This window comes from Oryx dammah, unplaced genomic scaffold, assembly GCF_014754425.2.
Source record: "Oryx dammah isolate SB20612 unplaced genomic scaffold, SCBI_Odam_1.1 HiC_scaffold_2, whole genome shotgun sequence".
Lineage (NCBI taxonomy): Eukaryota > Metazoa > Chordata > Mammalia > Artiodactyla > Bovidae > Oryx > Oryx dammah.
Window position 1 is genome coordinate 73,971,164 of NW_024070186.1, and position 13,617 is coordinate 73,984,780.

At 39.2% G+C, this 13,617-nt stretch overlaps 1 non-coding gene across 1 annotated transcript; it reads left to right on the forward strand.

The window, feature by feature from the left end:
- The first annotated feature begins 7,224 nt into the window (after positions 1-7,224).
- On the forward strand, positions 7,225-7,355 carry LOC120859879. Its single transcript, XR_005720176.1, has one exon. It is a non-coding gene; the product is annotated as a small nucleolar RNA SNORA31 (small nucleolar RNA).
- Positions 7,356-13,617: the final 6,262 nt, after the last annotated feature.

The window sequence follows — 13,617 nt, forward strand, 5'->3', positions numbered from 1 at the left end:
CTGGTTTTCAACTGGGTCTGGGGGTCCCAACTCAGGACAGAGACAAAGTGAAAAATAGATATTAAAACAAAATTTTAAAAATTCCCCAACTCACTGAGATTCAAATCAAAATACAAGAAATATACTTAACGGTAAGAAAAACAGTCACAGAATCAATATTTGGAATTTGAATTTATTCCAGATTAATTTAATTTTGTGAAAATCTTGTAAAGAATTAAAAATAGTGTTTTGAATGCCTAAAGAGGCAAATTAAAGTTTAACATTAATAAGAAATGATTAGAGGCAGATAGAAATGAAATGAGAACAAGGAGATACAAAAAGAATTAATTAGAGCTCTTGGAAACAAAAACTTTGATCATTAAAAAATGTAATAGACAGAATAAATGTAGACTAGATACAAAGAGAGAATTAGTGAATTAGAAGACATAGGAATTAGCACTAATATAGTACATGGTGACAAAGATTTTAAAATGTGAGAGCAGTTATGAGATATGAAGGATAGATTGTATGAAGGACAATGTATGTCCAATAAGAGTTTTGGAAGAAAAAAGTGAATGGAGCCACAGTGAAGTAATAAATGAGGGAGTACTAGCAGAGAATATTTGGGGAGAAATTGCAGACGATCAGATGCAAAGAGAAAAAGACCTTATAGTAGACCCAAAAAGAGAGTATTTACAAAGGAACTTCTGACCTCAGCAAAAGCCAAGACGAGCGATGGTGGAGTAGAAGCTTCAAAGTCCAGCTGGACTTTTATATCAAGTTAACTTGCAGTTAAAATGAAAAGAAAAAGAGGCATTTCCATACATACTCTCATTGAAAGAATTATTATCGGATGTACTTTGAGAAGAAAAGATGAACCCAGAAAGAAACGGAAGGGTACAAGGAATAATGTTAACCACAGAAAGTGATAAAGATATGTTGATAAATCTAAATGAGCATTGACTATGAACAAAATTTAAAAATTCTTATTTTTGTTAAAGTACACATATGCATATTTTTTAGTCGCTTAATTCTCAAAGGTTCTAAAGATGGTCCCCAATGATCCTTGCCTTTCAGTCATACCCTTGTGTTGTACCCCTACACTGAGTAGAGCTGACTTGTGCAACCGATAGGATGTTGCAGAAGACAGTGGTGTATGACATCTGAGGTTACATGATGAAAGACACTCCAGCTTCCACCGGTTTCCTCTATGCTTCCTTCTTGGGGAAGGAGACTGCCATGTGGTGAAGACACTCAAGTGGACCCAAGGAAAGTTTTGTGTGGCAAGGAACTGAGGCTTTGTGCTAATGATCAGCACTGATTGCCAGGTATGCCAGTGGATCACTTTGGAAAGGGGACCTTCAGTCTTAGTCAAGCTTTCGGATGATTATGGCCCTGGCTGGGCTCTTGACTATGATCTCGTGAGAGATTCTCTCATCTCCACCTAGCTAAACTCCTGAATTTCTGACTCATGGATACAAAATGAAGTAACAAACATTTATTGTTATTTTAAATTGATTAGTTTTGGGTGATTTGTTATACAATAGATAATTAATACAGGTGTACCTCTTTTTATTGTATTTTGCTTTATTGTTTTTCATGGATACTATGTTTTTTGTTACTGTTGTTTTTTATAAATCAAAGGCTTGTGGCAATCCTGCATTGGAAAGTCTATCAGTGCCATTTTCCCAGCAGCATTTGCTCATTTTGTGTCTTTCTGTCACATTTTGGTAATTTTAGCAATATTTTAAGCTTTTTTCATTATTAAGATATCTGCCGTGGTGATCTGTGATCTTTGATGTTACTATTGCAAAAAATTATAACTCCTTAAAGTTTCAGACGATAATATTTTTTGTGATCAAATATTTTAAATTATGGATACATTATTTTTTGTATATAGTGCTATCGCATACTTAATAGACTACAGTATAGTGTAAGCATAACTTTTATACGTACTAGGAAACCAGAAATTCATGTGACTTGCTTTATTGCAATATTTGTATTCCTGAGGTAGTCTGGAACCAAACCTGCACTATCTCCAAGGTACACCTATATAATTTAAATGAAAATTTGCAGCCCCTTGTTCCCTCTTACTCCATCCCAGTTCCCATCCACTAAAGGCAAACACTTTCAACTCCCTTTAGCTAGTATGTTCTTGTTATTTGCCTCCATATTTTTACATGCCTTATTTTTCATTAAGTGTTATATATTGATTTCCTGTTTTGGAAGATGATGCTATTTTTCTCCTTCCCAAATTCTCCAGCACTTCCCTTTCAAAGTAATTATATCATATTTTCTAGTTATTCAATGCTAATATTAGTATTACCACATCAGTACTATTCACAGCAAACTTTGAATTGTGAGATGACTACATTTCCTTTCTTCTATCACTTTCTGTTTTCTCTGGTGATAAAAATGGTCTATCTTTTTTTGTTTGATTAGATTTCCATTCCTAGGAGTGACTCATTCTCAATATGTCTGAATGTGTTAGGTAATCTGTTAATTTCATATTTTTCTTAGGGACATCGCCTCCTAGAACCCTTAGTGGCCCTCTTTCTGAACAGGGTGGCTGCACCCTGGCCTGCTGTCCAGCTGTCTTCCTGGGACATTCTTTCTCTCTCACCCTGGGGATTCCCTTTGCCTATAGCCTGTGTCTTATATCTTCCTCTTTCTTGATTTATTCCTTCATTTTGATGGAGTATATTCTCCTGCAGCTTCTTATGCAAGGGTGTGTAAGGCTCAATTTTTTTTTTTAGCATTTTCACTCTTGAAAATGTATATTCTACCATCACATTTGAATGATAGTTAGGCTATACATGTAATTCTGAGTGAGAAATAATTTTCCCTGAGAATTTGAAGACACTACGCTCTTGTATTTTAGCTTCCAGTGTTACTCTTCAGAAGTTCATTGATATTTTGATTCCAGATCCTATATAAGTGTTCTTTCTTCTCCTGGAAAAATCTTAGCCTCTTTTATCATTATTGTTCTGATATTTAATGATTATATGTTTTGGTGGGATCTTTTTAAAATTATTGTCCTGAGAATGTGGAGATTCTCTTACTCTAGGAAACTCATGTCCTTTATTAGAAGTCCTTCTTAAATTATTTTTTGATACTTTTCTCTCTCCGTTTTCTCCTTGTAGATTTTTATATTATTTGAATGTTGGTCTTTCTGGGTTGATCACTTAAAGGTCTTATTTTTCTCTGCTATATTTAATCTCTCTCACGTTCAGATTCCTTGGTTTTATTTCTAAACCTTATTCTAAAATTCCATTTCTCTACTCATATTTTTATTATTCACATATTTCTACTTGTCTCTCTGAGGATACTAATTACAGATTTTTAAAGCAATTTTTTTCCTGTTCTCAAATTGTCTTTATTTCCTAAGAATTTCTTCTTATTTACTTGTTTATTTTTGCTTCTCCACACAAGAAATTCAAATGATTGATGATGTTTGCTTGTTATTTAGGATAAAATATATAAAGCAGTCTGTCAGCTCTGTGTACATCATTGGAGTTTGTCCAAGGTAGATTTCACTGTTGGATTATCTAGCTGACCATTTTCTCATGGGTTCACAAAAGGATTTCTGAGACTTAGAATGAACAAAAGAATGTAAACACATGGAACAGTTATGAAATATTAATTGCATATTAGATGAAAAAGGATGTCAGTCAACACCATGCAAATTGTATTCTCTGACCATAAAACACATAAATTGAAAATTAACAATAAAAATCACATTAAATCTTCCACATGTTTAGAACTGTAAGGAGTCACTCCTAAATAAAGAAGTTACAAAAGATATCACAGTGGAAATTACCAACTATTTAGAATGGAATGATAACAAAAATACCATATATCACAACTTGTAGGATGAAGCCAAAACAAATCTGATTTTTCGGGCACTTATTACAAACAAGACAGGATTAAAATTAATTAAACAATCAATACAAAGAGCTAGAAAAAGCATAACAGAGCAAACCCAAGTAAAGTGTTGTTGTTACTGTTCAGTTGCTAAGTTGTGTCTGGCTCTTTGTGATGCCATGCACTGCACTTCGCCAGCCTTCCCTGTCCTTCGCTATCTCCCAGAGTTTGCTCAAATTCATGTCCATTGTGTCAGTATGCTATCTAACCATCTCATCCTCTGCCCACTCCCTTCTCCTTTTGCCTTCAATCTTTCCCAGCATCAGGGTCTTTTCCAATAAGTAAACTCTTTGCATCAGGTATCCAAAATTGTTGGAGCTTCAGTTTCAACATCAGTCCTTCCAATGAATATTCAGGGTTGATTTCCTTTAGGATTGACTGTTTTCATCTCCTTGCTGTCCAAGGGACTCTCAAGAGTCTTCTCCAGCACCATGGTTCAAAAGCATCAATTCTTTGACACTCAGCCTTCTTTATGGTCCACTTCTCACATCTGTCCATGACTACTGGAAAAACCATAGCTTTGGCTATACAGACCTTTGATGGCAAAGTGAAAGTGAAAGTCACTCAGTCATGTCCAGCTGTTTGCAACCCCATGGACTCTATTCTCCAGGCCAGAATACTGGAATGGGTAGCCTTTCCCTTCTCCAGAGGATCTTCCCAACCCAGGGATTGAACCCAGGTCTCCCATATTGCGGGTGGATTCTTTACCAGCTGAGCCACAAGGGAAGCTGGCAAAGTGAGGTCTCTGCTTTTTAATGTACTGTCTAGGTTTGTCATAGCTTTTCTTCCAAGGAGCAAGTGTCTTTTAATTTCATGGCTGCACTCACCACTTGCAGTGATTTTGGAGCCCAAGAAAAGAAAATCTGTCACTGCTTCCACTTTTTCCCCTTCTGTTTGTCATGGGACTAGATGTCATGATCTTAGTTTTTTGAATGTTGAATTTTAAGCCAGCTTTTTCATTCTGCTCTTTCACCTTCATTTAGATGTTATTTAGCGCCTCTTTGCTTTCAGCCATTAGGGTGGTATCATCTACATATCTGAGGTTGTTGATATTTCTCCCAACAATCTTGACTACAGCTTGTGATTCATCCAGCCTGGCATTTTGCATGATGTACTCTGCATATAAAGTAAGTAGGGGAGGAGATTAGTAAAAATAGTGAGGTTAGCAAAGTAGGACACAAAGAAACAAAATAGAAAAGCAGTTTAGTGAAAAAAACACAATACGCAAGCTTTTATTTTTTTATTTTAAAAAATTATTTATTTATTTACAGTTGTGCTGATTCTTTGTTATTGTGCGTGGGCTTTATCTAGTTGTGGCAAGCGGTGGCTATTCTCTAGTTGTGGTGTGTGGCCTTCTCATTGAGGTGGTATCTTTCCTGGAACGCAGGCTCAAGGGTACTCAGACTTCATTAGCTGCAGCTCATGGCCTCCAGTAGTTGTGGCACACGGGCTTAGTTGCCTGAAGGCATGTGGAGTCCAGGTCAGGGTTTGAACCTGTGTCTCCTGCATTGGTAAGTGGATTCTTAACCACTGGACCACCAGGGAAGTTCACAACACACAAACTCTCAGCAAGATTCATTAAGAAAAAAAAAAAAATCATGAATAAGCAATATTAGAAACAAAAAATAGACATAACTAGAAGTGAAGTAGAAATTTAAAACAATATAGTAAGAGAATGATAGAGCAATTTCTAGTCAGTGAAATTAAAAACGGAGAAAATAGATATTTTTCTAAAAATATGATAATCAGATGACCCAAGAATATATAGAAATTTTTGATTAGCCATTAATAATTGTACAATGAATCAAACATCTCTCTCTTCAAAATACATGAGTTTTAGCAGGAAGGTTTTATTGAACCTTCAAAGAACTACTTCATAGAACTGAACCAGGTAAGTTAATTTTTGAGGCTGTGATACAAACCAAACAACATTGGCTCAAGAAAAGAAAATTATAAACCAATCTCACTGGTAGCCATCCTCTAAGATGGCCCCGAGTGATCCACATCTCCTGATAGTCACATCCTTATGTAGACCCCCACAGTGAACTGTGGCTTGTCTGTGTGTTCACTAGAGTGCTGCAGAAGTACCAGCATACGTCTGTGGAGGCTAATCCATAAAAGCCATTAGAGCTTCTCTGCCTTATCCTACGGACAGCTCGCTCTAGAGGAAGCCAGTTGCCATGTCATAAACACACTCAAGCATCCCTGCAGAGAGAGCCATGTGATGAGGAACTGAGCCTTCTGCCAATAGGGAGCACTAGTTTGCCAGTCATGAGTGCGTCACCTTAGATGTGTTTCCTCCAGTCATAGTTAAGCCTTTGGATGGCTGTTCTATGAGACCCTAAGACAAAACCACCCAGCTACATTTCTCACATATTCCTGACCCACAGAATCTAAGACAGAACAGATGCTTATTGCTGTTTTTATTTACATGTTTATTTTTGGCTCTGCTGGGTCTTTGTTGCTATGTGGCTTTTCTCTAGTTAGTGGAGAGTGGGGGCTACTCTCTAGTTGTGGTACAAGGGCTTCTCATTGGGGTGGCTTCTCTTGTTGCAGAGCACAAGCTCTAGGGTGCGGGCTTCAGTATGTGCAGCACGTGGGCTCAGGAGTTGCAGTTCCCAGGCTCTAGAGCACAGGCTCAATAGCTGTGGCACACAGACTTATTTGTTCCACGGCATGTGGAATCTTCCCGGATCAGGCATCAAATCCATGTCTCTTGCATTGGCAGGTGAATTCTTTACCACGGAGCCACAGGCAAGTCCTATTGTTTTAATCAATAAATTTAGGACAATTGTTATTATTGCAGTAGAGGACTGATACACACACTTGAGCTTCTAGATGCAAAAGTTATAAACAAAAATACTAACAAAATGAAATAAGTGGTATATAATTAGAGTTTGCCCCAGAGTGCAAGAATGCTTAGCTTAGAAAAATTTATAAATATGATTCACCATATCAAAAGATCAAAGGAGAAAATGTATATTCATTTAACAGATTCAGAGGAAACATTTGATGAAATTTTAAATTCATTCATGATAAACCTTACCAATTAGGGGTTAGAAGGAAACTTTTTGAACACGACGAAGGTTACCCATCAATAATCCACAGCAAGCATACATAGCCCAATTTCAGCAGCATTTCTTTTAAACTTAGGAGTAAGACAAGGATGCCTGCTATCATGACTTATTTTCCCCACTGGAAAACCTTGCCAATGCAAGAGCACCAGGGGAAATAAAGGGTTTGAGAACTGGAAAGGAAGAAATGCAGGTGTTCTTCTGGCAGATTTGCCTATATAGGTATTCAAAAGATTTTATACATAAAATGCATCTATCTGACAAGTCTGGAGCTCTTACTGTCTGCTAAGGTTTCCACTACAGATGCAAGAAAAACGTGTCCTTGTGTCTTCAGTCTGTCTGATTGTGGCAGCCCAGATTGAATGGGGGAATACAGGGAAAAAAATTTGCAACTCCCAAATAACCTTGTGAACAGTGAAAGCCTGATTTATTAAAAAACAAACAAACCAAACAAAAACAAAAAAGAATCTACAGATAAACTATTAAAGTATTTAATTCAATTCAGCTATATTTCAGGACACAAGGTCAACACTGAAAAAATTACTAGTCTTTCTACTCATCAATCATGACCAGTTAGGAAATGTAATAGGAAAAATAAAGATCTCATTCATAATGGCAAGATAAAGTGTGGAGTGCCCAGTGATTAATCTAACAGAAGATAAGAAAAATTTTATGGAGAAGATGACAAAACATTGTGGGAAGAATACAAAAAAAGATTTGAAAATGAATGAAGAGACATATGTTCATGGATCAGAAGACTCAATGTTCATGCCAATTTCTCCCAAATAATCTATAAATTTAATTAAACTTCAATGAAAATTCCAATGAAGTTTTTTTGATGGAGTTTGACAAAATGATTTAAAAACTCATAGAGAAGAGCAAGAGCTAGATAATTTTGGAAAAGAACACAAGGAGGTAGGATGGAAGGAAGACTTAACCTACAAGATAAGAAGGCTTAGTGGCGTTGTAAAGGAATAGTAATTAGAGAGTAGGGTAGTGATACAGAACAGAGAGCCCAGGAAGAGACCCACGCACATATGGAAAAGATACACAACAGCTGATATTTCAAATCAGTAAGGGAAACAAATTACTTTTAAAAATAAATGATGCTTGAAAAATTGGTTATCCACATGGAAGAATATCAAATTAGGCTGCTAGTTCCATACTCCAAAATAAAGAACTAAAAAGCTAATCTTTAAAGCTTTTAGAATAAATATAGAGAGAAGACTTTTGGGCAAGTAATGATTTCTTAAACAGAACACAAAAATAGATCATAGAAGGAATGAATGACATCTTACTTGTTTTAAATGAACAGCTTCTGTTCAAAAAAGACATCTTCAAGCAACTTGAAGATGAAACTCAGACTAGGGGAAGGTATTTGCTACTTAGAGAACTGACAAAAGATTAATATCTACAATTTGTAAAAAAATTCTACAAGTGAAATAGGAAAGAGATAAATAATACAATAGAAAAACATGAAAGGGTGATTAAGAAAAAGAAATCTGAAAGAGCAACTACTTTAATAATCAAGGAAAAAATTTTAGACTATATGAAGATACCATTTCATATCCATATTGGTGAAGTAATTAAAAAGGGCTACTACCAAGTATTTATAAGGATGTAGAGTAGATAAGCAGAAACTTTCATAGGTAGCTGGTGGGAAAATAAATTGGTACAATCACTGAAGAGCAATCTGGCAAGGTCTGCTAAACCTCAGATGTGCATGTCCTTTAACCCTGAAATTGACTTCTGGAGAAATCCTCTCACGAGCACTAGGAAATGGTACACGTCATCAGATTCCACTTGAAAGCCGTCCTGCTACCAGAAGATTAAACATGAGTAAAGTCCTGTGACAATCATAAAAAAAAGAGTCCAACATAACATTGCTTATAATAGGGAAAAACTGGAAATCATCTACATATCCACCAATAAGAGAATGAATAAATAAATAGAATACTACAAAGCAGTGAAAATGTGCATATATAAATATGGATAAATCTCAAAAGCATAATGTTGAGAAAAAAATCACTTTGTGAAATGATATGTAGAGTGTGATACATTTTGCATGAAATTTGGAAACATGAATATTATATATAGTTACATATATATATGTATGTAGGATACAGTGTAAACACACCAGGGAAAGATAAATACCAGAATCCCCAGAGCAGGGTGTTGGGTATTTAGATGTAAGGTAGTGAGCATCTTTGCTTGTTTTTTTGAAATGTTGTAGTCAAAATCATCATAACCCAGATCTACATAACTGTTAGTTCAGACAGGACTCCTGAGATCCCTGTGTGTCCATATGTCATGACACTGGAGTTGATGGTGGCCTCTCCCAGTAAGAACACAAGCTGGAATCAAGATTGCTGGGAGAAATATCAATAACCTCAGATATGCAGATGACACCACCCTTATGGCAGAAAGTGAAGAGGAACTAAAAAGCCTCTTGATGAAATTGAAAGTGGAGAGTGAAAAAGTTGGCTTAAAGTTCAACATTCAGAAAACGAAGATCATGGCATCTGGGTCCCATCACTTCATGGGAAATAGATGGGGAAACAGTGGAAGCAGTGTCAGACTTTATTTTTTTGGGCTCCAAAATCACTGCAGATGGTGACTGCAGCCATGAAATTAAAAGACGCTTACTCCTTGGAAGGAAAGTTATGACCAACCTAGATAACATATTCAAAAGCAGAGACATTACTTTGCCGACTAAGGTCCGTATAATCAAGGCTATGGTTTTTCCAGTAGTCATATATGGATGTGAGAGTTGGACTGTGAAGAAGGCTGAGAGCCAAAGAACTGATGCTTTTGAACTGTGGTGTTGGAGAAGACTCTTGAGAGTCCCTTGGACTGCAAGGAGATCCAACCAGTCCATTCTGAAGGAGATCAGTCCTGGGATTTCTTTGGAAGGAATGATGCTAAAGCTGAAACTCCAGTACTTTGGCCACCTCATGAGAAGGGTTGACTCATTGGAAAAGACTTTGATGCTGGGAGGGATTGGGGGCAGAAGGAGAAGGGGACGACAGAGGATGAGATGGCTGGATGGGATCACTGATTCGGTGGACATGAATCTGAGTGAACTCTGGGAGTTGGTGATGGACAGGGAGGCCTGGCGTGCTGTGATTCATGGGGTCGCCAAGAGTCGGACACGACTGAGTGACTGAACTGAACTCTGAACTGAACTCTCCCAGTAAATCCTGAGCTCCCTCAGGGGCATGGTCTTTTTGCTTGCCACACTCCTAGAGTTTGGCAGAGTGTTCAACCCATCCTTGTTGGTTGACTGACTGACTGACTGGCTGATTAAGTGGAAAAAGGGAAATGTGAAAGGAGCAAGATTAGGAGGAGGAAGGAGAGACTGAGACAGGCTTTCAGTGTCTGCCTCTGACAGGGACTGTGGAGAGATGTAGATAGGCTTGAGCAAAGCTAGAGAGATGAACTGTGCTGGTGGAGGTGTGATTAGAGGGAGAAGCCTAGGAGGTTTGCTGAGCCTCTCACTGGGTGATGGTAATGGTGGAGTTGCCACCTGACATTTTATCTCTTTAGGTAAGAGCCCTGAAGGGCATGTAGGTCGAAGAAGCCGATGAGTTTAATTTTTTTAATGTTTTATGTTCTTTCAGAAATTATTTACTTATTGTTTATTTATTTATCTATTTGTTTTTGGCTGTGCTGAATCTTCGTTGCTGAGCGGGCTTTCTCTGATCGTGATGAGCAGGGGCTACTCCTGAGTTGTGGTGTGTGGGCTTCTCATTGTGGTGGTTTCTCTTGTTGTGGAGTGCGGGCTCAAGGGTGCAAAGGCTCCAGTCACCGTGGCGCCTGGGCTCTTGAGCACATGCCCAGTAGTTGCGGCTCATGGGCTTAGTTGCTCCTTGCCATGTGGGATCTTCCCAGACCAGGGATTGAACCATGTCCCCTGCATTGGCAGGTGGATTCTTTACCATTGAGCCACTGAGTTTAATTTCAGACAGTGATGGGAGCCCGCCAGGTGTGAGTATCCAGTGTGTACTAGGACATGTGGTCTAGAGCTCAGGGGAAATGCCAGAGCTAGGAGTGTAGACTTGGTTGTTTGAGGAGAAGGATATGAGTATTGAGTCTGTGATGAGCTTTCCCAGGGAGGTGGGTGGCTATAGACAGGCCCTGGGGAATATCAGTGTTTAAGGGAGGAGGACAGAGAAAGAACCCAGCAAGGGGGCCGAGTCCAGAGGAGGAGGCAAACAGGGGCAGCAAGATAAAGTTTCAGGAAAGAGTCCCTTTTGGTGAGATCAGATAAGGAAGAAAGGTCCAGAAAGATAAAAACTGAATAGTGTCCTTTGAGTTTGGCAGAGGAAGGCTATTTACGGTTTTCGCTGAAGGAGTCTCTTTGGAGAGGTGAGGAGGAAGAAGACTGTGTTGTGTCATGGGCAATGGGGAGCTGCATATGAGCACACGTGGAAGAGTGAATCTCCAAACCTGCTTTTTTCAGATTCCTGGACTTGAAGGACAGACACAGATAGGTCAGTAATATTGGGGTGTGAATTTAGGGGGTGGGACATAGCTGACTCTGAAGAAAGCAAGGGAGGAAATTTGAAGACTGAGAGAGGCTTAAAATATGGGAGACAGGGAGAGATAACTAATGAGTCAAGGTTTTGGCAGAAATGGAGGAATGCAGTAATATTCACAATGCTAATCAGCACCAGTAACACTCTTACTAGCACACACACTAATAGAGCCCTTACTATGTACAAGTGCTCTTCTAAGTGCTTAACAACTACTTAACTCTTTTAATCCTTACAACAAACCTATGAGGTCAGTACTCTACCCCCTTTTACAGATGAGGTAAACTGAGGTACTGAGCCCAAACAGTGATCATCATTATCATTTACTGGGCTCATACCTACTTATTTAATCTGTTGGCTGCACTGGGTCTTTGTTGCTGCATGGGCTTTTTCTCTAGTTGTGGTCAGTGGGGGCTATTCTCTAGTTGTGTCGTGTGGGCTTCTCATTGTGGTGGCTTATCATTGTGGAGCACCAGCTCTAGGGCATGTGGGCTCAGTAGCTGTGGCACACAGGCTTAACTGCTCCTCAGCATGTGGGATCCTCCCAGACTAAGCATTAAATCTGAGTTCCCTGCATTGACAGATGAATTCTTAACCCCTGGACCACCAGTTCAGTTCAGTTCAGTTCAGTTCAGTTGAGTCGCTTAGTCGTGTCCGACTCTTTGCAACCCCATGAATTGCAGCACTCCAGGCCTCCCTGTCCATCACCAGCTCCCGGAGTTCACGCAAACTCATGTCCATCGAGTCGGTGATGCCATCTCATCCTCTGTCGTCCCCTTCTCCTCCTGTCCCCAATCCCTCCCAGCATCAGAGTCTTTTCCAATAAGTCAACTCTGCATGAGGTGGCCAAAGTACTGGAGTTTCAGCTTTAGCATCAGTCCTTCCAATGAACACCCAGGACTGATCTCCTTTAGAATGGACTGGTTGGATCTCCTTGCAGTCCAAGGGACTTTCGAGAGCTCTTTTTATTTATCAGGAGTATGATTCTTGACAACACCTCTATAATGTGTTAATAGATCAGTTTTACATATTAGGCATAGTAAGAAGACAGTCAGAGGCAGTCAGGACACAGAAAGAAAGTCTACCTTGGTCTCTAGTTTTGGAGGGAAGGATGAATGTGGACACAGAGGTGGGTACAGAAATAAGGAAGGGGTGGAGAGAAGACAACAGGACTTTGAGGCAGCTCAAGACAATGGCTTTGGCTTCTATGGCAAATAGAGAAGGAATATTTATTGTGGAAAACACAGGTAACAATAAAAGAAAATAAGAATAATTCTAAGCCTTTGCCATAATCACTTTTTACATCTTGTGTTTCCTTCCAGAGTTTTCTCTCAGCATACATGCTGCTGCTAAGTCAGTTGTGTCTGACTCTGTGCAACCCCATAGAATGTAGCCCACCAGGCTCCTCTGTCCCTGGGATTCTCCAGGCAAGAACACTGGAGTGGGTTGCCATTTCCTCCTCCAATGCATGAAAGTGAAAAGTGAAAGTGAAGTCGCTCAGTCATGTCCGACCCTTAGCGACCCCATGAATTGCAGCCTACCAGGCTCCTCTGTCCATGGGATTTTCCAGGCAAGAGTACTGGAGTGAGGTGCCGTTGCTTTCTCTGCTCAGCAAACATATACAGGTATAAATACATAACATGAGAAGTCAGTCCTTTGTTCTGGTTGAAAGAATAAGAACAAACAAATCCAATAGAATCTACACCTTGCAATTTTGGAGCTACAAGCAGAACAGTTCTCGGTGTCAGGAGATAGCGCCCCCTTGTCCTGAGTGATTTCCCTACAGGTCTGTAGTTGTGCAAACCCTGCAAAGACCCTCTTCTGGCACACAGAGGTTTGAGGCGCTGTGACCTGGAGAAGCCAGACTGTCTTGCACAACATATTGAAAGATCACCTTTGTAGTGGGGCAGTGGAGTTGCCTCTCCAACAGACTGTTCTTGGAGAAGTGTTTCAGACCTACATATGAATTTAGCTCAATCCTAGAGGCAGAAAGTATACTTATTATTACTTTGCCAACAAAGGTCCGTCTAGTCAAGGCTATGGTTTTTCCAGTGGTCATGTATGGATGTGAGAGTTGGACTGTGAAGAAAGCTCAGCACGGAAGA